Source organism: Hesperophylax consimilis, chromosome 26, assembly GCF_061612785.1.
Source record: "Hesperophylax consimilis isolate HC1 chromosome 26, BYU_Hcon_1.0, whole genome shotgun sequence".
NCBI lineage: Eukaryota > Metazoa > Arthropoda > Insecta > Trichoptera > Limnephilidae > Hesperophylax > Hesperophylax consimilis.
Genome location: NC_142861.1, coordinates 4,174,987 through 4,198,801, shown reverse-complemented (window position 1 = coordinate 4,198,801; position 23,815 = coordinate 4,174,987). Strand labels below are relative to the sequence as shown.

Sequence of the window (23,815 nt, the reverse complement as noted above, 5' to 3'; positions counted from 1 at the left end):
AAGCCTGATAGCCTAAGAACCTTTCTATGTTCTTTGCTTCATATTTTAGGTTAAATAGGCGAAGAAAAAAAAATTACATCAAGTAGATTTTTTAAATTTTACATGTTTTTGTCGTATTGTATTTCTGAAGGAAATATGAGTTTTATCTATATAAGAAACTCTAGAAATTTTTGCTTAGAATTTAAATGTCAATATTTTAAAAGTTGGAAGTGTTTGTGTTTTTTTTGAAAATTCGGAAAAGTGAAGAAGTATCTACCTATTATATTAAAATTATTTTCATTGCGGTTTTCAAAATGGGAACTGTCTAGAATTCAGACAATCGGTGATTTTTCACGTTTCTGCGCTATTTTAAATATAATTTTGATAGTTACCAGTTATAAGTTTGTTTGTTGTTCGGCAATATTGCAAACTGACAATAATATAGCATTTTTATGCAATTCAATTATGGTTTATAGGTACCTGTTATTTAATTAACGAAATTTGTAAATCATGTTTATAAAATGAATAAACGTTTTAGCAGTTTTTTTTTTATTTTTTTATTGAAATATGTAAAAAAATATTCACGAGATTGTTCAGTCATACCAGTTAATAAGTAGATGTTTTACATTTCGTAGAAATAAATACAAAAAACATGCCCGGTAATATTTAGGTCACTCCATTTTTTTCAAACGATAAGTACACAGAGCGAACACAAGTAGATTGCCAATCGTTTCCAAGAATTAAATTGTTAGGAAGGTGTGCAAAGATTTTGTGTAGAAGATTGGTATTTTTTAAGCCGTCAACTTTTATGTCTACTTTATCCAACCCAGCTTTGAACGTTGGACCGTGTTCACGTTTGGGATAAAGTTGACCCCTCTACGACATGTGTCAAAATAAAATATCTTTTATGGTCGCAGCGTTATTGCTTAGTCTTTGGCTTCTAGGTTTTGTGTCATGCTAAAAAAATATGTTTTTCCATGTTTTTAAGAATAAAAATTGATAAGCGACCCATGCTAAAAATCGCATCTCACTCAAAAGTACATATTTTTGGTGACCGGTAAAAAACCATAGAGGTATATATGACCAAAAAAACCATGAAGGCATGATAAAAACCATGTATCTGGCAACACTGGTTAAATACGAAGAATTTTACCCCTTTGAAACTAACTTATTTTGTTTTAGTATTTTAAATTCATGAAGTCGGAAGGATCTTCATAAATATGTTTTGTTATTCTACTGAATCGGCAGTGTTAACAACAAAGCTTATACTACCGAATCCGCAATGTCAACATCATAACTTATACTACTGAATCACCAGTGTCAACAACATAGCTTATACTGCTGAATCATCAGTGTCAACAACATAGCTTATACTGCTGAATCAGCAGTGTTATCAAAATAGCTTATACTACTGAATCAGCAGTGTCCACAACATAGCTTATACTACTGAATCAGGAGTGTCAACAACAAACCTTATACTACTGAATCGGCAGTGTCAACAACATAGCTTATAGTACGGAATCAGCAGTGTCAAAAACATAGCTTATACTACGGAATCAGCAGTGTCAACAACATATAGCTTATACTGCTGAATCAGCAGTGTCAACGACATAGCTTATACTATCAATTTGTGAAAATTTGCATTCAGATATTATCTCCAGTGTGGACATACGTGGTAACTACATTCCATCTAATTACATTATTCTATTCTCTGAGGTAATCGCTGCTCTAATTAGAATAATTATGCCTAATGTGGGCTTCATAAATACTTCCAAGAAATACAATTGGTCATCGTAAAACCCTTGACCATTGTAGACCATATTATTATGTATTAATATCACTTTAATGCCCCCAACTTGGCTAATTCTTTGTAAAATCGTTGGGATTATGGTCATTCTTGGAATCTCTTTTAAATTGCTACAAATTATTACGTACGTTTTTCTAATGGCCTTTTGATTTAACATTGTCATTTGTATCCCTTTATTTTCTTGTGTAGTGAGATTCTTTTATAGAGCCCTTTTGGGTGATTATGCCGTGTTGCGCTTCCTCCTTCTTTGGCCAACATTTCGTACGGCCTTACAGTGTCAGTTATGGGAAGGAGATGGGAAAGTACCTGCCTATTAAAATCTGGCCACCAAACACGGCAAAAGCCATTTCAAGCAACTTTTCAATTCTGTATGGTGGTCTTACACCTGGGCAATACTGAAAGTATCTTCCACTCTGGAACGTGCCGCTATTATACCATATTTATATTATTTAAAATGAAATAATCGGTTGGTGGCTGAGTTGATTTTGTGTTTGGGTCCCACCCAGGCGTAGTGTGTTCAATTCTTCGGCTGGCTAAGTCCTCCATCACAACACAAGCAACATTTTCCGCTTACTGTGGTGGTAGTAGGAGATTTACAAATATTGTTAGGTTATTCGTAACCCTGGAATGTTTGTCTTTAAAAAAAAAATCATACAAAATTTACTTGCGCACGCCGGGATTTGAACCCGATACATCCTGCTTGCTAGTCGAAAGCCTTGCCCCTCGACTACGGAGGCCGTCAAAGACAGTCTCCATCATCAGGGCAGATGTGTAGACTGTGATAGCGTGTATGTTTATAAACGTAGAAGTAATAGGTACCGTATTATAAGCGTTAATCGTCTTAGAGACAATAGAAAATTAATGTGGTTTTCGGTGTTTAGTTTTGATATTACAAGTATCGAGAACTTTTAAGCTTAGCGTCGGCCCTATTGTTATTGCTGATAGCAAACAATTCTATTTATTTATTTTTTAAATGTATTATTTTTCTTTTCTATTTGGGAACGGTCTTATCGCTTAGATAAGGAATCTGTCGGCATCTTTATATTTCAACATGAATGAAGTACAACAGGTATCGGGCTACGTGTATTCACTCTGTCGGAAGATACGGACTTCGCACGTTATTCATTAATATATTTAGTATATTTTGTAAAATATCGTAGATTAGAATCTACTGGTATGTAGGTGTCCATACTCAAAATTCTTTTTTATTTCAATGTTACGTGCAATTTCATTTCACCGATAACGAGTTTTTATGGCTTTCTTGGAATTCGCAGTCAGTTCCCACTGCAGGCGCTAATATCAGGTGCTAAATTAATCATGATAACTGTTGATTCATCATGATTAGGTGCTCACGTTATACCTGTTCGATAGTGGCGCTAATGGTTACACGGACAAAACTTACATAAAATATTGCTGATTTATTAAGAATCTCTTCAAATTATTTGTAATCCGATCAAAATCCGGATTATATACGTAATCATCGACGACGAGTCTATCTGACTATCGGTTGTCGGGAGTGGGACTAATTTCCTCTCCATGCATTTGAAAACACATGCGTAGGTATAGAAATTAGTCGTGTTTTTAGGCCCCAAAGATGGTTTGAAAGGGAGATATGTAAATATGAATGTTAGAGAGAGCGCGCTAATATAAAAAAATGGTGAAAATAATTAATGAAACACAACTCGTTTGAAATAGAGCAAAAATCTCTCTAAAAATGATTTAGTTGTATTTATTATTTATTATTATTATCATCAACAAATAATGTTTTATAAGGCCCAGGTGTTATAACAACTCCCGTTAGATTTGACGAGTTGCAAATCGGCATTTAGCTTCAATTTGACAGCTCTTATATTATTATGATGTAATTCTCAGAGAATGATTTTCACTAAACCCCTCGGGCTAAATTTAATCTGTTCGCTTTTGGGAACAGTATAAATCGTTGCATTCCTTTCACTGTCTTCGTCATAAATATGATCTAAAAGGTGTTAGAAAGAGAAAACACCACGCTTTATATTCAAATCTAAAATTCAATCATTGACATGTAACTAATTAAAATGTACACCACTACGAATCTACGAAGTATCCGACAGAAAAATAATTGTGAATTTTGTATTAATTATTTTTACATGAAACGACAAAATGTTCATACCTAAATACATTTGTCAAAATAATTTATGTGTGTTTTAATGTTTTTTGGTTGTCATTAGTAATTTTAGTTCGAAAAAAAAGTGAGTTGAGCCATTTTTAAAACTTCTTTATGTTAGCGTTAAAAAAGTGTGTATTTAAAAAATAATATGTTTTTTCTAATAATAAAATTTGAAAGCGTTTTCATCACCTTTCATAAACCGTTTTCAGTGTTCGGATATGTTCAGAAATATTCTATTTATTTGGGTTTTATTGCAAAGCGGAAATACTCTGATATTCTGACAGAATATTCCAGAGGCCTGAGGGTTCAAGGGGTCGGGTTCATTCCTCTTAGGGAATGCAATCCCGGTATACCGGGATCCCGAAATACCGAGATCCCGCAGACATTTTGCGGGACTAATCTCGGTCGAAAATTTTGCGGGATCCCGCTGGACTAGCGGGATTACAGAGAAGCGCAGCTTTGTCACTTCAAGACGAACTCGAACTTACTTTGATTAGTATAAAGAGTTCGAGATCAACAGCCCATCAACAACCTATATCTGGCAATATGAGCATCCTTGAGGTTTTGATAAAGAAGGAAATGAATTACTTCGAGTCCGGTGGATTATAAGGCACATACCTTCAATTCACTTACAATGCGCTAATGACTATTGTGCCAACCAGCGTGGAAGCTGAACGAGCTTTTTCAGCCGCTGGCTACCTTGTGTCCAATATCAGAAGCCGTTTATCAGATGACACAATTAATACTTTAACTTTTTTACGAAGCTATTTCCAAAATAATGTTTAATTAAACTTATGATGCTCATTGTACAAGAATATTATTTATCGTGTGAACGTTATTATTTAAATTTAAGTTTCAGTTCAATTTCAGTTTCAGTGCCGGCAATCCGGGCGTTTATTTTATTTTCATTTGTGTACATAGATTTCTTTTACCTATCTCACTAGACAAAGTCTTTTCCGAGGCGGGTATGTTATGTAAATTTATGTCTTATCTTATTCTTTGCCAATTTATGCCTTAAACTTTACCTATGTCTAACTAAAGGTATACCTATTAATAAATCATTTAAAATGTCCCAAAGAACTTGTTTTATTATAGGTATAAATTTAAAAGTCTAAAAAAAAGGTTGGTAGATCGAGGTCTTTATTATACGATTGATTATATATCTAAGTCCACTCTGCTGGATCCCGCAAATACATAGATCCAGCGGGACTCACATTGTTCAGTCCCGCAAATACCTGGAATGACATTTTCTTGAGGGATTGCATTCCCTAATTCCTCTGCTAACAAAGTTCTCCATCATTGCACAAGTAACATTTTCCGCTTATTACAAACAGTGTCGGGCTATTGGTATCCCGGGAATCTTTTTCTTTTTCTTTTAAAATACAAAGGGAAAATAAACGCTAACATTTTCTTTGACAATCTGTCTCGTACCGAGGAACAACTAATCACATTTAGGAAGATAAATTACAAGTAAGGCATTTCCAATTACATATGTTCCAATTATATCCTGTGCGTGCGAACTGTATATAAATTTCTCTACTAAACAATACACAGTGTTAATCTCAAGTGACCTACTAGGTAAGTATGGTCATGTACAGAATATAAATAAATAATAATAACTTTACATTAGACCGCAGCAACACGTTCATTGGTCAAATGCATTGTACATAATATAGTTTTGTATTAGTGATCGACGAACCGGTGGATATCTGTTAGCTATACGTCGATAATACAGAGTTTTCCAATAAGAGGTGTTATTTTGAATAGCCCGCTATTTTGGTAGATTTTACTTTTGAAGCTGTCATTTTTTGACATTGGACAAGTAAAAACTACGCTATTAATAATAATGGAACGATACACGCTTCAACAACGCATTGAAATTATTAAAATTCACTTGAGTGAATCAAATGCAAATCATCTTGAGTGATGAGGCCCATTTCCACCTCGGTGGCTTCGTCAACAAGCAAAATTGTCGCATCTGGGGCTCGGAAAACCCAAGAGTTATTGTTGAAAAGCCTCTATCCTCAACGTGTGACTGTTTTATGGTCCGGCGGAGTCATTGGACCTTACTTTTTCGAAAATGAGGCTGGAGCAACAGTTACGGTGAATGGATTGCGCTATCGATAGATGATTAATGATTTTTTTATGGCCGGAATTGGATGATATTGATCTGGACAACTTTTACTTTCAACAAGACGGCGCTACGTGCCACACAAGCAACGAAACCATTGATCTTTTACGATTGAATATCAAAATAACACCTCTTATTGGAAAACCCTGTAGTTTATCCAGTCTATAGTTTGTAATAAGATTGAAGCATTGTAGAAATATATTATATATTTGTAGAGCGTCCTTGCGGTGATTCTTCACAAAAAGAACGCTATACAAATCATCCAAATATTATTATTTATGTATATAATTGAAACGTAAATAGTATTGTTTATCTGCCACGAAAAATTTTATAAATAGTTATGAGTCTTCCATTTTTCTTTCCACAGTCAATACATTAAATCATATATACAGGGTGTCCGGAAACTCGTAGTACAAGCGGGAAACTGGTGAATCTACATCACATTTGGAGTCGATTTTGTAGTATATTTTTTTTTGATTTGAGCTTTCGTTATCGAGTAAATCAAGTTAGAAGTTGATTTTTTTTTTTAATCAAATTCTTATAAATTATTACTGAAGATCAAAGTACCCAACTAATTTAAACTATTTGAAAGTAAAACAAATAAAGAAACTCGGTTTTGAAGCATTATTTTGAAATCACCCTTCATTTAATCCGGTGTAGTCATAAAATATTTCTGCTCTGCAGGGTTAAAACATCTGTTGTTCAACCCTAAACACCAGAAAAAAACTTTAACCCTAAAATAGCCGAAAAATATTTTTTTTTGTTTTTTTTTTTTTTTTGTGAAAATGCTCAAATCAAAAAACTTTTTGTTTATTTGGGTTCCCCATGTGGTGTAGATTCTCCAGTTTCCCGCTTGTACTACGAGTTTCCGGACACCGTGTATATTACTAGCTGATGAGTACCCGGCGTTGCTTGGGGCCTTATGAATAGTTTGTGGTTGTGAATTCTAGTGTACCTGTCAACTGGGTGCATTTTAGTGGGAATGCTATTATTGTATTATAACAAGTATTCGTTTTACTTGATAGTGCCATGTATTCATCGGGCGTCCTTGTCTTCTTCAACCATTCTCATTCAAGTCATACATTGTCCACACACCTCTATCTTTGTTCATCACGTACGTCTAATTTTACGTCAAATAATTATCTAATTCGTGTCTTTATCTACCATTCCCTTCTGATAATATCATTTTTTTATTAAAAACTGTTGGGAAGTAAGAGCTTTATAGATGCACGCACAGATGGCAGTGCATAAAGTTTGCGTGGAAGTCCGCAAGATGGAGCCAGTGGCCAGTAGTCGCCAGGGCCAGCGGGAAGACTCCCAGAGAAACGCACTGTTTCAGATTCCAATTAGCCAGTTTCTAGTTAGGTCGACTATCGCGTCACCATTATAATACGTGGAGTATTAATAAATCCCTGATTAATATAAAAGAACCATTTTATTATTAAACTCCTTCCAAAACGAGTTGGAGACCTGTTTGTACGAACACAACAAAAACTATATCATGTCGTCTATAATTCGTCTTCGTATCTCATTCCAGTGTAGAGATGATGCATTAAGTCTTCCTCTAGCGTCACCGACTTCCTTCACCATTCAAATCACTCTCTAATCTCTCCTGACACTCTTAAAAATAAGCTTTGAAGTCTTTAGTGAAATCGGTCCAGTGGTTTTGGAGTCTATATGGCACAAACAAAGAAACATTAATTTATACGTATAGATGAGAGTAATTCTGGTAAATTAGTCCAGGCGCGAGGCGGCTCGTAGAATCTTTCCATGAAAATAAAATCCAAAATATTATTGCGAACGCATTTTTCGCGAAACGAAAAGAGTAATTGATGGATTTTTCGTAAAAACTTAACGCATGGCTGGGCGTATTTAATTTGATATTTTTCTACTGAAATTTCTTTCTCGTTATGAAAACTGTGTTTTCTACTGAAATAATGAGGTTTATTTTTAATCAAGCTGGAATTTTTTTAGAAAACTGACTCATCACAAAAATTTTATAATTATTTTGGGATGGAAAACTCTGACACATGACGCAGAAACTCGTGTGTGCTGAAGCTAAAAACATTCATGAACGAAGAGTTCTGGCGTCATGAAACTATCTGCAAGAAGAACAAAACATGTTTCTTTTTACGTTTTCTAACACAACACTCTTTGAAAATGCTTAAATAAATTGTCAGACAGAAGGATTTTCACTGACTTGGTATTTCTATATAAGATTCTAAATGATGCATTTGATAGCCCAGAATAGCTTGCATTGATAAGCAGTACTTCTGGGACTAACTAACACGTGTATTCCTCAGTGCCCAGAATACGAATGGACAAAAATAATTATACCGAGTCAGTGGAAATTCGGATTTTCACTTTATCACTAAACAAATACAAAATGTTGTTACTGAGACAGTTAAGTTATCTATAATAACTATATATTATTACTATGTGTGAACCAAAGATAATAAATAACTATTCATATGTAAAATCCCCTAAAAGAGGGTTAGTAAATAAATTAATAGATAATGCATAATGCACTCATCTCTAAATAGCGCTTAGTTTTTCTAAACTACGCACTGATTTTGATAGGGTTTTCACTATCATTTAGAGAATTTCTTCCCGAAGGTTTAAATATATAATACACGCATATTATATTTATAGAAAGTAAAGAAAAGTTGATATTTTGAAATCAAGTCGTAAAAAAATAATTTTCGGGCGCTTACATTGCCATTGCCAATGCTGGCTAAACCTTATGAGATACATCAAAATAATGTAAATCGGAATTGCATATCTTAAAAAGGCCTCTAGAAAAATCCGCGACTGTATATTTTCAAATCCCATAGATTTACACATACCCATGAGATGGTCGAAATATTTCCATTCTTGTCCAGCCATTATTCATTATTCCCTTCACAATGGTTTGTAGCATTTCTGTCGTATATAATAATATTAATATATATTAATATTATACGACATACTCCTGAAGTACATTTATCAACGTTTCAAAAGCTTTTGTTGGAATTTTTCTGTCAGTCTTTCCCACTCGAGCTGGGTCCCATTTTACAACGCGCCGATACGATAGACTTCAGCGATTTATTGCTTATAACATAGATGTATAATATTATAATATTGTATGAACTAGCACAAACTCATAAAGAATCACGGAATATTATAATTGTTAGCTTAAAAGCGCAGACCCTTTAAAAATCACTGTTCAAGATTAAGGCGATGCACTACGTCGTGTAATATTTTAAATTGAGCCGCTATCAATAACAACCCTTACGTAGATGGCGATAAGATTTAAATTCCCGCTTAACACCATCCACCTGTTTTGATTTATGCAAGAAAAAAACATGACAAAAAAGAGCCATTTACTTTATTTTGTGGATGTTCAGGCATAAATATTTAATTTATTTTCGATCATTTTATAAATAACTTAATTTGCTACATTATACAATAAAATCATAATCGAAAATGGGTTCGTAAGTAGGAGATTTTGAACTTTAAAGCAGTTTTCATAGGCCTTTAAATTATTTTTTTCTGGGCTTATAAAAAGAGTTATCTAAAAAATACTCAATTATTTCAAAGGCCAAGATGTATTTTACTCGCAGTATTTAATTAAAGCATCTGAAACATTTCAGGGCGACCAAATTTTCAAACCAAAAACACGTGATTTTGCATTACTACGTATGGCATCGCCTTAAGAAATTTAGCCCAAATAAATGCACATTTCAAATGATATAGAATTAAAATAATTTTCGCGTGGCTGTTTTAATGATTCAGTAAAGATTCTTTTTTCAAATATGAAATCGTCGTGTTTATTTGGACTTTTATATTCGCATTTTTCAATATGGTACCTAACCGCCTGAAGAAAGCTTAAAATAAATAGTGACGTTTCTTGGGAAAAAATAGATAATTCCTTATTTGAAATTTAAAAGAATGTTGCTTACATTAAATATGCGGTTAATAATTAAATAGGTAAATATTTAAGTACCTGATAAAAATCTTATGATTTCAGAGGATATTTCGGTTTTGATTTATTAAACAGGGGAACATTAGAAGCATACTTTTTTTGGACGCGAGGTCTACTAAATGTTCACAAAACTAGTAGTAGATAAAACTTATACCTGAAAGTTACTTTTCTTTGACCGTGTCTTGCATCATAATAATCTTAATTGAGACTTATAAAATATGTTAGCAGTGTTATCACCGTACTATGTATACACTCAATATACAATGACGTTATAAATTCAAGGACACGGACGAGCAATTCAAAAGCATATGCTATATTATGAGATAAGATCTACAGAATGGAGAATTGTGCAGTTATACAAATTCATGTTGCTGGTTCATGCAACTTTGTAAGATAATTTTTTTTAATGTATTTGTAATTTTGTTTTCGTTGATAAATGAAGTTGAAGATTGTATCATAATGCGATCTATAATCTCCCCAAAAGCAAGAGGAAACTTGTGCAGAAATCGAGTATTGCGAACAACGCATTTTAAGGCGATGCCATACGTAGTAATGCAAAATCATGTGTTTTTGGTTTGAAAATTTGGTCGCTTAGAAATGTTTCAGGTGCTTTAATTAAATACTGCGAGTAGAATACATCTTGGCCTTTGAAACAATCGAGTATTTTTTAGATAAGTCTTTTTATAAGCCCAGAAAAAAATAATTTAAAGGCCTATGAAAACTGCTTTAAAGTTCAAAATATCCTACTTACGAACCCATTTTCGGTTATGATTTGATTGTATAATGTGGCAAATTAAGTTATTTATAAAATTATCGAAAAAAATATATATTTAAGCCCGAACATCCACAAAATAAAATAAAAAGCACTTTTTGGCCATGTTTTTTTCCTGCATAAATCAAAACAGACGGATGGTGTTAAGCGGGAATTTAAACCTTATCGCCATCTACGTAAGGGTTGTTATTGATAGCGGCTCAATTTAAAATATTACACGACGTATTGCATCGCCTTAACTGTTTGTGGAGTGAAAATAATCGTGTATAAGCGGAGACATCCAAATTAATACTCGCACCGATTTAAAATCTAGGTATCATTTCGACGAGTTGGAAGCAATGCATGTGCCCATATTTTTGACACTAGGATGTTTCGTACCTTTCAAACCCTTAATTTAATTAATTATTAATAATATGCTTTGAATAAACTAAGACATTTGTCGTAAGTTGACCGTCGAAGAGCGCACATTGAAAAAACCAGACCCTGCTCAGAAAACCAAATTCCGCTAAATTATGGCAACGGTTTGCAGCGCAGTCCATTGTGGGAGTTTTCTGCACAGGATCTGAATGTTCATTTGTACCCGAACCGCCTGGCGTCCCGACGCTAAAAATGAGTGCCTATTTATTTTTATTAATAGGCTATTTATTATTATTATTATTTTGAAATGAAGTTTAGACCAAATTTGACAGATTCATTATAGATTGAAATACGATGTTCGTACAGATGAAGAAACAAATTTTTATAATTAATTAATTGTTATTGTTTATGTTATTTCCCATAGCAAAAACTACCCCTCAACAATTATAAGAAAAAACAACAATGTTATCACTACCGGTATTACCTCAGTATGTCGTTAAAAATCCGTTACAGTCGATTAATGGAAAAACCATAAAAATACCCCCAGATTGAGTGGCGCCCTAGTGCATCTGCCTATCCCTGCAAACCATCGACTTAACGTCCATAAGTGTCAATTGTTGCACCTTTATTTACCGTACCTTTGCAAAAGGGAACCGAACCCTAACACCCGCATATAATGAAACACAACTGCAACTAATTGTGTTGACTACCTGGTTCCTTGGTTCATTGTTTGGTTGGTTGGTTTAACCAATGGCCACCAATCTATGGGTTCCATCCATTTCCACTTACAAGGACAATGAAATCGCTCACGAATATTTATGGAAAGTCTCACAACGGGTGTCCTGGAACCCTCTGACAATTGAATAAAATATCCTATTCACTGTGTGTTAGAAATTCGCCGTGTGACTATAATATTATATTTTTTGCCATGACATCTCAGAAGTGTCTGCGTTGTAAAATGTTTGGAGATATGACGATAGTAATAAAACATATTACCGGACACATTCTTTTGATTTATAATGCGATAGAATAGGGTGCATTTAGGCGCCCTAATATCAAACGTTCTTGGGAACAATAATGGATGAATTATTAAGGTTTAAAGACAAAATTATTAGTTGAAATTCAGTCATATGTGATTTTTTTACATGATAACTCCAGAATATACGTATTTTCTTTATTTTAAGAGTCAGTCAAATAATAACCTACCCGGCTTCGCATCAAGTCCCAATTACTTCCAATCGTCTGGAATCAGTGAGGCTGAAGGTAGTGTGAAGGGGAAGGAGATTGGGGAGAGGAAGGTGAGGAAGTACCTGGCTATTTAGATCTGGTCACCAAACACGGCCAAAGCCATTTCAAGCAACGTTTCAATTCTGAAATGGTGTTCTCACATCAGCGCGGTACTGGTAATATTTTCAACGGCGTTATAACATAATATACGAGTACAGGGTGTTAAGGGACGTACTTGACTTACTTTAATCAGTGATTCCTGACTTATTTGGAGTAAAAATGTAAATGAAATTGAGTACCTTGTGACTTTTATGTTTTATTTTTCAAAAAATAACGAAAAAATATTTCTACGAACATGTCACTGGTCACTCAACCGAGTAACTGCTCAACCGCTTAACCCGACTCCAACTGTCTAACATCTAATGTTTTTTCTTAGTTGAAAAAAATACATTAAAAATGTTATCGGAGATCAAAATTTCATTTACAACTGGTTGAAATTTTTTAAATTGTGAAATAACACAATATCACGTCAGTTTCACAACCCGCGACCTCCGGATTGCTAGTCGAGAGCCTTTCCCTTCGACCACGGAAACCGTCATGATGCAAGAGCCCACCTTTAGACAGATTTTTAGAGATATTTCTGCTTCGTTTAGGCAGGCTATCCATTCAAGAAAATTCAGTCGTTGTGTGATATTTTTTGTATGAATTCTTCCGAATAGGTACTGTTGTTACCTTTTCCAATATAATATAATACAAAATAATTGCAGGTACAAAGTGCGGAGACAAAGAAATAAGAGGCTTACACCACCTTTATGGAGTGTTAAGCCTGTCGCCTGGCACCGGTTCCGGGAAGAACCAAAACCCCATAACTTCCCCTCCCCTCCCCTTCTCCTTCTCCTTCTGGCAATCATTATATTATTGTTATTAATGCTTATGCTAATGAAGCTGGATTCTAATCGTTAAATGCCTTTTTCTCGGCGAATTCTGAGAAAAATAATGACACCATCGATAAGGTGTTTAATAAACCAATCACAAATAATAATATCTTTTCCTTTGTCTTAAAATTTTCAATATTCTAATTTGGCCTGGAAAGTTTAGCCAGATAAGACATGTATGATTCACACATAATTCCTATTTAAAAGAATTGATGTTCTCATCTTGATTATTATACTTGATAGCTCACGCCGTCTATGGGTAACCTGATGTAGTGTAGTCATATTTTATGTTAGGCCTTTTGCGGGTTACTAAAACAATATCATTTAGGCTGTCAAAATCATCAATCATCAAATATTCCGGCGTGAAATTATTCACGTTCAATGAACTCAAATTTTCTTAGACATTCAAAATTGGAACTGATCGCTTGAATTCAGAAAGCGGTAAAATCACAGGTTGTTGTATTAAGTAATATTATTATTACAGGGTTCATTCGAAAGGTAAATTTCTATTGAATCTAATGAAAAAATGATATATCTAAAATATAATTACAAAAATATGTGATTAATTTACACAAAAAGGTGTGTTTTAAAATATTATAGGGATTGTATTAGGCCATTGAGGACTATGTTATCTTATTAATAAACCATAAATAAATAATAGTTAGGATATAAATAGTCGCAGGTAATAATCATGTACAGTGGAGGTACATTTTGCGGTTTAATTTCTGGTCTGAGATACAAAATGCCCAGCTGTTTCTGCTGAAGTTGCCAAGAGATTTAAATAAATTATTTAAAGTACCATAAAATAATACTCCAACGTGAAATATTGTTACGTAAAATTTGATTCATATCCGTTCATAAAAATTTTCAATTATGGTGCTACAAGCTACAACGTGCTACGTTGCAAAATAATGTAACGTTATGGATTTATCAGATAAAATTCTCCTCGGGACCGTCTGGATCCACGCGAAATTCCTCTAAAATTCTGCAATTAAATTCAAGACCATAAGAGCCCTCTCTGACTCTCCGGGAATTACATTTTAAATCTCTCTTAAATATTTCTGGTCTTAACGGAGATATAAAACCACGTTAAAATGCTTTTATCTAATTTCTTTGAAATGGCTTATGGTTATTAATAGAAAATGGACACATACTACCGCAAATCGCATCTACGCGTTTGTTACTAACAACCTAAACACATTTATTTCATGCGACACCTCACAAGAATGCCTCTGTCTGTACAGTGTAAGGGCAGGTTAGGCAACGTTGTGAAGCGGGTTAACAATTTCACACCCGCATTATTGTTTCCACATATATAAAATATGTAATACTTGATTATACCTCAGAAAATTATTTGAAAATTATTGGTATATAATTTTTTTTTTTTTGAGATTTTCCTATGTTGATTTGGATTAACATTGGGCGTCAGAGAGTATTATTTTTTAAATAGTAACGTAAAATAAACAACACAAAAGTAATACAAATAACTGTTTCATGTCAAAAATGCACATTTATAATGTAGTGATAATCTTTAAGGTACAAACAAATAACATTTTAACTAAAATTCATTCAGATATAAAGAAATAATCTAGGATAATAATAATCTTCAAAAATTCGCCATACTAGTCGAAAACATGTCCGTCGCTGCCAGTGTTAATTTGAATGGACATTGAAATTCATTTACAATATTATGGCAAATGACTGTGAAAAGTGAATTGAACTGATGTTATTATTATAGAACACATCTTAATGCGTTAAGATATTTGTAACTCGAGTGGAAAATATTGATATCTCACCTTAAATTAAGTAATTAATGACGGCAGAAATTCGATGAAACTCACAATCAGCAGATGTCAAAATATTTATCGTTGTTGTAGCGGGAATAAGGCGGAAAAAATAGACGCCACAGAAAAGACTACATGCTATAAGAAAACGCAAACATGGCTTTTCTAAATCGCTACCGTTACGGTAAAAAAAAATCACAACATTCATGTTAATTTGAATTAACACTGGAGTTGAAAGGGTTAAGCGGTAGGAAGGAATTTGTAATGCGGGTTTTGAAGAGGCCTGTATTATACGAAGGAGGACAAACAGATGCCGGTAGCTCGTTCCAAATATGATCCGTCGTACACAAAAACGAGACGAAGAACCAGCCCGTTCTCATGAAGCCAACATCAACTGTGAACGGATGTTCCGTGGGTGTACGTCAAGTTTCACGCACGTGCACCGGTGCACCGGGGATCAATGCTGCTAGAGTCAATGGGGCTCCAGCCCAGAGGCGGCTCCCAAATTCAATTGCTGGGCGTACTTGAGATTTATAAGGGTAGGAAGCTGGTTACTATTGAAGAACCTGCTAGCCCCATACAAGACGGTCAGTTTCTTGTGCGCCAGATTTACACGGGCTTTTATAAACCCCCAATACTTGAGCCTGCCTAATATGCTTATTCCAAACATTTCTAGGGAGTCTTTATCGGTTTACGTTAATTGAATTCGCTGCTTTGATAATACGTACAGTTTTGATACTTCTTCGAATTATCTATCCCTTCGGTGAATTAGACAGTCAGAAAAAAAAGACTTCTGAATTAATAATAATATTTGGCTAATTTATATAGCGCCGTTTTCGTGAGAAATCACCTCAAGGGCGCTGAGGTGATTTCTATATATATGCGGTAATCTCGTATACGGAGAAAACTTACTGATAAGAAATACTGTTCATTTTTTAAAATACTGCTCAAATTATTCATTTTCTTGGTAAAAACGGGACTGCAGGCCTTTTACGAATGAATTGACAGAGGTCCTAAGTTAAAAGTAAATGAGGACGGCGGAACACATGTTCACACAATATTGATATTGACATACTGATATTGTCGCATTCCGTTATGATATTCATTAGGAAAAGAACATGTTTTCTCGATATATATTTTATCAGGAAATTGGCATGCTATTACTTTTTAACAGGATAATTTTTTTGTCTCGTAAGTGAATTTCAATCCTCGGATACCAGGAAAGTAGAAGTGCAGAAGAGAGGGGAGGCGGCTGTGAAAGAGAACGAGAGACGACTCAGAAAGAAACTTTGCAAGAAGTAAAGTATTTTCCGTGAAAAGCAATTTCCCTCGCACTCGAGAATGAATTATTATTGTTCCTTGCGCTCGAGACGAGAATCTGGAACGAGAGACGTGGGAAAACTTTTCTCTACTTATTTTTCATCTTAGATATTACTGCAACTGTCGTTGCCGTGTTGTGGATAAACCTTACGAAACGTATAAACTAATCCAACTACTGAAAAGTAGTTTATTGGTACTTTTCTGGTTTTTTTTTCTGTATTTTATTTTATTATTTACTGTAATATATATTTTTGTCTCGCTTTCCTTAAATAAAAAAAAAAAAATAAAAAAAAAAAATTAATCATTTTTCGTTCCGCGATGACTGATGATTAAACTTTGCTAACTATCGAACTATCACGCTTTTTCCCGCCGCAGGGGTAAGCACTGTAAGCAGAGAATACAAACCGCCCAACAACTCGGTTTTGGCACACACTCCTTGCATTAGTCACATTCATACACAACATTTATCGTGTCATGCCTTTCTCCGGCGTCCCCGACTTCATATATTCTACTTACACTCCTTTCTTCGTTCATCCACTCTACATGCCCATACCATGCGTACCTCCCTTAATATTACTCATTGCGCTTGCTTCAGCTTTCCATTCGCATTTTTTTAAAGTAAAACGTTGTCCTGATCGATACCATCCAATTCCGGCCATAAAAAATCATTAATCATCTCTCGATAGCGCAATCCATTCACCGTAACTGTTTCTCCAGCCTAATTTTCGAAAAAGTAAGGTCCAATGACTCCGCCGGACCATAAACCGCACCAAACAGTCACACGTTGAGGATAGAGAGGCTTTTCAACAATAACTCTTGGGTTTTCCGAGCCCCAGATGCGACAATTTTGCTTGTTGACGAAGCCACCGAGGTGGAAATGGGCCTCATCACTCATGATGATTTGCATTTGATTCACTCAAGTGAATTTTAATAATTTCAATGCGTTGTTGAAGCGTGTATAGTTCCATTTTTATTAACGGCGTAGTTTCTACTTGTCAAATGTCAAAAAATGACAGCTTCAAAAGTAACATCTACCGAAATAGCGGGCTATTCAAAATAACAACTCTTATTGGAAAACCCTGTATTTTTAATCATCCAAAACAATCTAACTCACGACGAAGAATGTTACACACTTTTACCTGTAACAAGATTTAGTTTATGCCTCACCAGAGAATCGAGAGAGGCAATTAATAATTGTTTTCAATCCGGTGGGCGGATCCGCCAAAATCCAAGAAGTCTGAGCGTCGGACCACGTACCTGTATTCAAGTAGGTACAGTATAGTCACTATGCGTAATTCCAACATGTTGGCAATAGCTAAAGTTATTGGGATAGTAATTTGTAGGTGGAAACCACGTGTGCATTAGTCACGCTATCGAGATCATCGATTCGTTTTAATCATTTCTAGTTATAATGATGCTGAAGCTGAGAGAGTTGTAATCTTCATTTCTGTTACTTGCATTCTTTGTGAAATTGGTGTAGACAAGTGTTTCTCAAAGTGGGCGATAACGCCCTCTTTTGGGCGCTGGAAGGCTCAAAGAAAATTAGAGGGGGCGTTAAGGAAATCTAAAGTGGCGACAGCAAACAAATTCTATCTTATCAAACTGATAACAAACGAAGAATTAAAAATTAATTTTAAGAATGGCTACCAAGAATTTGGATGCAAATCCAAAAAGCGTTAACGTAGATTTAGTGGATTAAATTTTATCATACTTTATAAACTCTTGACATGGCCCGACTCAAGTATCTGATTCACTTGCTCGTGCCATGTGTTCCTCGGTCGTCCTCAATTTTTCCTACCATTAAATTTGCGTCATATATTCTCCTTATACCCTTTTAATTCGCTCTACATGCCCAAACCATCTAAGCGTCCCTTTCTTAATCTTTCTCATTACGCTTACATATTTTATTTTTTACAAACTCTTATTGCCTTTCATACATTTTATAAGCACTTCATTCTTGCTTATACTACTTTATTGTATATTATTACATATAATTTCTTACTTTGACTTAATACTATACTACAGATTGCTACTTATATTTTATTTATGTCTCTTTTTTCATACTTTTAACCTTACTACCATTTACTGACTATACCGTTATACTTACATTTATATTGTTACACTCCTTATGTTGCTGTACTATTCTCTGTAATTTAGTATGTGAATGGCACATGTTGGGCCGTATATGTGAAAATAAATAAATAAATAAGCCTTGCATTCTTAAAATAGTATACTATAGGTTTATAGTAAGAGTTCATTAATTTCAACATTGTATTTCAGTTATCCTCATTTAAAAATATCCACAGAACAATATTTAGGTATTATCAATTCAAAGTCTCTGTATGTTTATTTATTTATGTGTTTATTCCTTTAGATTTACACACAGCACAATATGATACAAGATATAATGTATTATGTAGAAATGTATTATAAGTTTGTACAGCGCCCTTGAGGTGTTTTTGCACAAAAACGGCGCTACACAAGTCATCCAAGTATTATTATTATTATTATTAAAATATTTTTAGTGATTATAGATTATTGTACCGTGTATGGACGAGTTAGAGGCAAGGGTGGTACGAAATAGTCATTCAGGAAATTGAATTATACTTCTTGTATTATTTCTACTAGGTACTTTGAACATTATCATTTCTAACAATTACTATGCACCTCTTATTTTATGCAAATATTACAGAATAGGTAGGTAAGATAAAAATAACACAGTTTTCATCGGATTCGGGATATTCCGTATTTTTTTCGTGTTTTGATTTCGAATTACGCCATCATTGCCATTTATTATATTTGACGATGGCGCTCACGTGCTTGTATTTTTACTATGACGTTAGCACTATGATTTTTTTTTATAATTAATTATCAGCAAACAGGTTTTTCTTGTAATGATGGGTTTATATGGTAACTCAACTCAATGACAATTCAACAGACTTTTAAAAAAGTTATATAAAGTCATTAAAATCGATGAAAAACTAACCTATTTAGCCAACTTTATGTTTCATCACTTTTCATGACTACATCACCTTTTAAAGGTGTGTCTAATGGTCATTGTGTTATGCGGTCACCGAGGAAAACAATCTCTCTCAGGGCCTATACTGTTTTTGTGTGAGGGACTTCTTAAGGAAAGGTAGGAGACGAAGTTCTAGGAAAGGATAGGGTTTGAGGGGTGTGCAGAAATCTCGTGGTCAGTTTGTCCAGGAATGATACACGTACATTGTAATACTCTTGTGCGGTATTGTTGTCTCTGCTTTACTTGCAGATTTCCGTGTTGGAAACTCTTTGGTAAAGTAAAAGGTTATTTTACTATAATTGTGTTTATTCACGTAACAATTAATAAGTCTGGATTTAGCTACACTGTTCATTACCCGAGGGTTGGTAATTCTCTATTTCTAGAAGCCAATAATATCCCACAGGCATTTGCTACACTCTAGCGACGTCTGTCGGACTCTGGAGTAAGCTTTATGACTAGTGCCATCTATCGCTTGAATACCCAAATTATTACCATACATCACAGGTATTCACTCATATTTAAAACAAAACGGGGCCTCTTATGGTACGTATACATTTGCGAACCGAAACGCGAACCGAGCCTCGAATTACGGAAAAGGAACAAGCTCTTTTCCCATAAGTTGAGATTCAGTTCGGAAATTCGGCTCGCGTATGTATACGTAGCATTAGGTAACACCAAGAGCGATCACAGTAGGTTGGCATCGCTGGCAGCCATCGTCCCAAATGTAAGTTCTGTAGTCTGTCTGTACCACCGTCAGCTGGTGTCCAATACCCAATACCAGCTTGTCGGTACTTGGTCGCAGTGACTCACCTTTAAACAGGTATTTCTCTGCAATGGCGTCATCTCCACTCACTGCGGGAATTGCGTTGGGAATGATCTTAAAAATACGAATCAATGAATATCATCAACATAATTTAGTAGTTTTTAAATTTTATATTTATACACGGAGAAAACTTACTGGTATAAATTTGATAATTTATTAAAAATCTGGTCAAATTATTGATATTCCTGGTGAAAAACGGGACTGCAGGCCTTTAAAGAATTAATTGACAGATTTCCTAACAAACAATCAGTAAAACATGAATGTGTTATGAGGATGTTGGAACACGTCAAAAAATTCTAATGTTTTCGCATATCGTCATTATATTTATCACGATAAGCGCAGCTGCATGCACACGTATTCATATATATTTCGTACAGATTTTTTTTTAGGAAATGTCGTGCCATAACGTTTTTAACAGGATTTTAATAAATAAGCAATTCTCATTTTTCTCCGTGTACTAATTTTTCATCAGAAGTAGACGATAATTTTCCTCTAATTTTAAACATCAAATGCTCAGAATTCTACTTCAAGAGTTAGGAAAAGGTTAAATGCAAAATTTCGTCAATCGATCTCGTAATAAAACTATAGATTTGTTTAAAAAAGCAAACCCACACTGTGACACTCTTCTTAGGTACGTTCATTTATATAGATTAGGTGTGTACATGAATATTGTCATTTTTTAATGTGAAACAGTTTTAGGAGCTCTTAGTGGGGTAAAACCGACTCTTGGCAAGACGGGACGACGCTCTTGAACGGAACGACTCTTCATTCGGCCAGCCTCGTGACTCTTCGACTCTTTCCGCCCGGCCTTCATAACTAGCCTAGAGAATTTCAGAGGGTACGATTTCCCTTCACAATAGCTAGGTCTTTGCGCTTGGGACTTAGTGGAAGGGTCAGTGTGGCCCTTAAGCTAAAAAGTTTGGATACCCCTGATCTAATCCATTGTTTTCTTTTCATTTCAGGTAAGTTGACGAGGCTTTTTCTTTTAGGCGTTTAAAGAATGTGATAAAACTTGCGTGGTGAGTGAATTTTATTTTAATTAGTGAAACGATATTTGTAATATTTAAACAATCTGGGTTTTCAAATCAACGGACAAAAATGAAAACATTGGGTCAGAGAAGAAAAATTGTGGCCCTGCCCTAATTTTCGTCGTGATTTCAGTTTTGTAAAGCAACTGGCCAATAATGATATAATCTTCTTCTTCTTTCGTATGGTGGGGGGGTCAGAGGGGGACATCTAGGTCTGCGAGCCAGTCTAGGGCCTCAGACGTCGCCATGTGAACCTCATCAATCCCGCTGGGGAATGAATGGAGCGGGCATTCGTTGACCACATATTCGGTGGTCTGCACCGCACCACATTCACACATCGCCGACTCTGTAAAGCCCCATCTGTGCATCATGTGGGCACAGCGGCTATGGGAGCACCTTAACCTATTACAGGCTGTCTCTCGGTGGGGTCCTGTATGAGATGGGCATTTCCCACGTTGGCCGTTTGCCACTCAACTTTCCACCTATCTTCTGGGGTGAGAGGTAATCGGAGGAGCCTCTCTCCTTCCGCCCAGAAGGGCTTTCGGGACTTCTAGCGGCATGCCGGGTGATATAATAATAGAACTTGAATAGAACCTTCACAGAACTTGTAAATCAACTTGAAATTTGGTGAATTGTTAAAATTCCGTAAAACAACCTGTCCTTAGACTCGCCTCTCTATTTTTTTAAAGGAAACATGCAATTTTGTTGTTAGCTGTTCGCGGAATGATTTGCGTCGATGATTTTGTATGATTTTATATTCATCGCTGCTTTCCTTTTATAATGACGTCGATCACGTTATGGTGCTGTTCGTAGAATTACAACGTTTTAATATCATTAATCATTACATTAGCGGGCATTGTCGGTTTTACCGCGAATATTTTGCGGCTGCTCGCTTGTGACAAATTTATGGAAACGCACGGCCGACTAAAATTTGATTGTCACTTCGCGGATAGGGTGTAAAATCCCATCGATTAATAAATATAAAGAAAATATTTTCATTCATTATTCCCATACATCGAGGTGTTGGGTAAACACGACGAAAGCTTTATAAAGAATGTGTTAACTTCGGACCCCTCGTAAAATAAAAAAAATGTACCCCTGCAGAAACCACTGAGAAGAATGATCCTGTTAAAAAAGTGACAGCATGCTCCTGATAAAAGATTAGTCATTTTATAACATGCGTTCTTTTCCGAATAGATATCATTACGGCATGCTACAATTATGTATGTCAGCAGTGGCGGGTCGTGATTTTTGAGCGTGATAGGGTGCTAAGTTTGACGAATTCGACATTATTGATTGAGAAAACGGTTTTTTGTATGAAGATTTCCAGGAAATCCTTGCGGCGCACGTTAAACTGAAATTTCCTGAAAATCTTGAAAAAAAAATCATTTTCGGATACAACATCATTAATGCCATTGTTTGTAATATTAACACTCTAGTACACGGAAAAGTCACGAGCCGCCACCTTATGTCAGTATCAATATCAGTATTTGTACGAACACGTGTTCCGCCGTCCGCATAAAATATTTGCTTTTGACTGATACTTTCTTAGGAACTCTTTCAATTCATTCGTTAGAGGCCCGCAATCCAATTTGACCATATTTTTAATAAATTAACAGTATTTCAGAGTTGCGTGATAAAAATTAGAATCTTGGAATATGAAATTTTGTAGCTGTGGCACTCGACACAAAACATTGATGTGTTATATTTAGATGAAACGTGAAGCGAAAAATTGGTTTCACCTTTGGACGCTCAATTGGTACGATTTGGACACCAACGCTTCCAGCCCTCTAACGCCGAACGACCGGAAACTACAAAATCCGGTCTACGCACAGTGCGCACCGATTATCGCTAGTGGAACACGTTTCGACAAGAAATTGTACTAATTGTACAGCTTAGTAGTTTAACACGTTTCGAAGAGATATTAATACGCAATAGCGTCCCTAATTGTATAGCTCTATGGTTCTAATAGTGTAGTTTTTAATTAGTTGTATTATGGTAAAACAAACTTTGTTTTTCACAGGTTGATTTTGATGAACACTGAAAATGCCAATAAATTATTATGTGCAATTATTAGTCGCATGTAATATTAATACAAATTGGAAATATGTCCCTGGTAAAAATAAATGCCGCCGACGGGAATTGAACCCGCGCCTTCTGATGTCCGGTCAGACGCTCTGGACCACTGAGCTACGCCGGTTTATTTCCAACCCTTCAAATAATTCAATATGTACTAGTACTTCAATCAACAATTACTGCTTATTATTTTTTTCTTTCCTCTTTTGGAATATGCATAAAAACCTTGTCTTATAAAATTTAGTTTATCATTAAAAAATAATGATGAAAATACCATATAAGAGTACCTAATAAAACTTTTTTCAGTGGGCGTGTCAAAAACTATCGAGCGTCTAGAGCAGTGGTTCTTGACCTTTTAGGAGGTACCGAACCCCACCAGTTACATATGCGCATTCACCGAACCCCTCCTCTAATTCGAAAAATAAAATTAGATTTTTACAAATTCAA

The 23,815-nt window shown here is 35.1% G+C and overlaps 1 protein-coding gene across 1 annotated transcript in view; it reads left to right on the top strand.

Moving 5' to 3' along the window:
• LOC149411006 (interleukin-1 receptor accessory protein-like 1-B) overlaps positions 1–23,815 on the top strand; it is a 247,491-nt gene that overhangs the window by 7,127 nt on the left and 216,549 nt on the right. The window lies entirely within an intron of this gene.